Consider the following 2907-nt stretch of genomic DNA (forward strand, 5'->3'; position numbering starts at 1 on the left):
AGACATCTGTTCTTTATTTGTCTTAAAATATTTTTAAATATCATTCTATGGTAAAAAGACAGAAAAACCTCAAAGTCACTAGCATTTAAGATATCCAGTGGGAAATGGGAAGTTCATTACATCTAAATCATCACTATATTTCTTTATAAGTGATTTTTTAAATTCCTTAACTTTCTGAACATTTCAGTTACTGATTTTCTCTGTTAGCTATTGTAATAATTTCATATTGTTGATGGGTATATATAATACATATATGTGTGTGTTTATGCATGCACAATTTACCTAAATCTAAACATTCTTATTACACTGTTCTATTGTTTTTTCATAGTTATTGTCTCAAATCTGTCATCATTGTTTCCAAATGTTTTCTTATACTGAGAATCATTGTTATATAATATTAATTTTCATTTAATTCTATCAATGAGCTTATAGCCAGTCTTTCATTACATCACATGCCTGTGTCAATGATTAAATTTATGCTTGACACACCATAAATCAGTAGTACATAGTTATATAATAGCAATTACATAATCACTTTCCATTCTTTTCCAAATAAACTTACCATGTACTGCATATCCCAATAACAAGTGCTATGACTAGAAACCATTGTGTATTTTCTTATTCTGTCTGGATTTTTAATGTAACCATATTACAGATACATAGAACAAGTTTTTATGTTCTCAGGTTTCTAGGTGTTAGGTAACACTATCTCCCTCTACTCCATTAAGAGTGACACAGTGCTGTTAATTTATGCTTCTGAACTTAAATTGGTAGCACAGCAAGGAAATGAGGTTCTCTCTTTTATCTCTACTAACTATATCACTACAGAACAAAAGCAAAGATAAAACTTCTAATAAAACTTATTTACCTTAATTTTTCTACAAACTAATTTTGTGGCTTTGCTGTCTATCAGATTTAGCCTTTGAACTTTATTGACATGCTTTGTTAACTATAATAAATAATAGGCATTCTTCAGTGAGGATACACTATATATGCCCATCCTTGCTCATGAGTAGGGTACTTTGTTAAATTTTTTATCAGTTAATGATTCTATTGAAATTTATTTTCCTTCTCTGTGTCAATTTCTAAGCCCAATCTGTATCTTATAAGTGAAAACTTGGTGGTATTTCCCATTTGGCATTAGCAAGTCTTTCTTATAATAAAATCAAGCCTTCAGGAATATTATTTTATCCTGACTTAGAATGTTCCTAGTTCCTAATATCCTCCCCAAAATATTTGACAATTTAAGTCTAGATCTAATCCATCAAATATATGTCAATGTTAAAAAATGTTGTTATTTGGAAAATGCACTGTACTCACAAATATTATATGTCCCATAACCATATCTACCCCTTAAATATTTCTGCCTTATTATGTCATAGACTTTACATTAATGGCCTCTGTGTTCCTCCAGAAGTAAATTATCTTTTATTCACCAACTTGCAAACCAGATTTGCATAGGGGTATCTAGGTATTATGATTCAGATGTGGTATGTTCTCCAAAAGCTGATGTGTGAGACAATGCAAGAAGTTTCAGAGGTGAAATTATTATATTATTAAACATGTAATATAATCAGTGGCTTAGTCTATTAATGGTAAATCAAATAGTAGTTGTAGTTGACTACTTATAAATTAAGTCATCGGAGAATATTTTGGTTGTTTTCACCATATATACCACACAGACTTTAGATAGTAAGAAGTTATAGATCACTAGGTGTAAAATAGTCTTTCTTTGGAGATAATTTAAAATGGTCTCAATACTGGTCCTTATCAGCGCTAGATCTGAGAGAGATTAGTTTGAGTTTCACTCTCTTGTTCTATATCACTTCAAAAGAATAATTAGTACCACTCTGAAGCTCAAATTTACTTAAAACTGCTTTGCTGTATTTCTGCTTTGATTTCAAGTATTTGTATGTATCACTACCCCAGCTGTTCTGAGTCAGCATTTCTGGATCAACAGAATTAATATTTGTCCACATGATTTGATGGGTAAAATTCATATGGTTGTCCCTACCATTTTGCAATTCAGCCAGAATCACAGTCCCTAATTTGGTGAACATGTAATAAAATTATGTGATCCTTCAAAGAATCATTAGGAATCTGCATTAATAAATTCAATGATAGCAACATTATGCCTTGGCTCTGGATATTATTGTGCGGTAATTCTACATAGGTGATTCATAGATTTATGCTCTATGTTTTGAGCAGAGGCTTTATCAGTAGCATTTATTCTGGTCCAAATTCTTGTTTCTTATGCTATAAAGATGTTAAAATTGAAGACATTGTCTTCCTATGTAGCAAGGGACAACTTTCTTTGTTGTATAATATAACCAAGACAGTATTCTTCAGGCAAAAATGTTAAGTTCAGTTGCCACCCGTTAAGTGAATGGGCTTTCCTAAACTGTGAGTTAATCTCTTATGATTAAATCCAGTGTGTGTGAGTTGATTTTACAATCCTCTTCATGTCCCCCTATGAGAATTCAAGTTTTAACACATGGTTCAAAATAATGCTAATATTCTAGGTACTACTTGTAATATGAGAAATAAATTGTACTTGATCCTAGACTGGGGAATCTCATTTCTTCTTCCTTCATCCATAAAACTGTAGCAACCTTAATTCTTAGCTGATAGGTAGAGTAAAAATCTAGGACCTTTAACAGTTTCTGATTACCACAGCCTTCCTTGGATACAGGTATCTTTAAAGCAGAGGTAGTTACCACTGAAATAGGCCAAATAAATTTTTGTGAGATATGAAAAAATAAATTTGTCTGTTTTTGCTCTCTGCAAACTGTTATTCGTGTCTCCTGGTCTAAGGGAGTCTCTGACTTCCTTCCTCTCATATTCAATTTTAGGATACATTATTGTAACTATTAAGTTAAAATTTGCAACTTTCCCCATATATTTTAA

This window comes from Marmota monax, unplaced genomic scaffold (assembly GCF_021218885.2).
Source record: "Marmota monax isolate L192 unplaced genomic scaffold, Marmota_monax_Labrador192_F-V1.1 WCK01_AAM20220418_F8-fsc00305, whole genome shotgun sequence".
NCBI lineage: Eukaryota > Metazoa > Chordata > Mammalia > Rodentia > Sciuridae > Marmota > Marmota monax.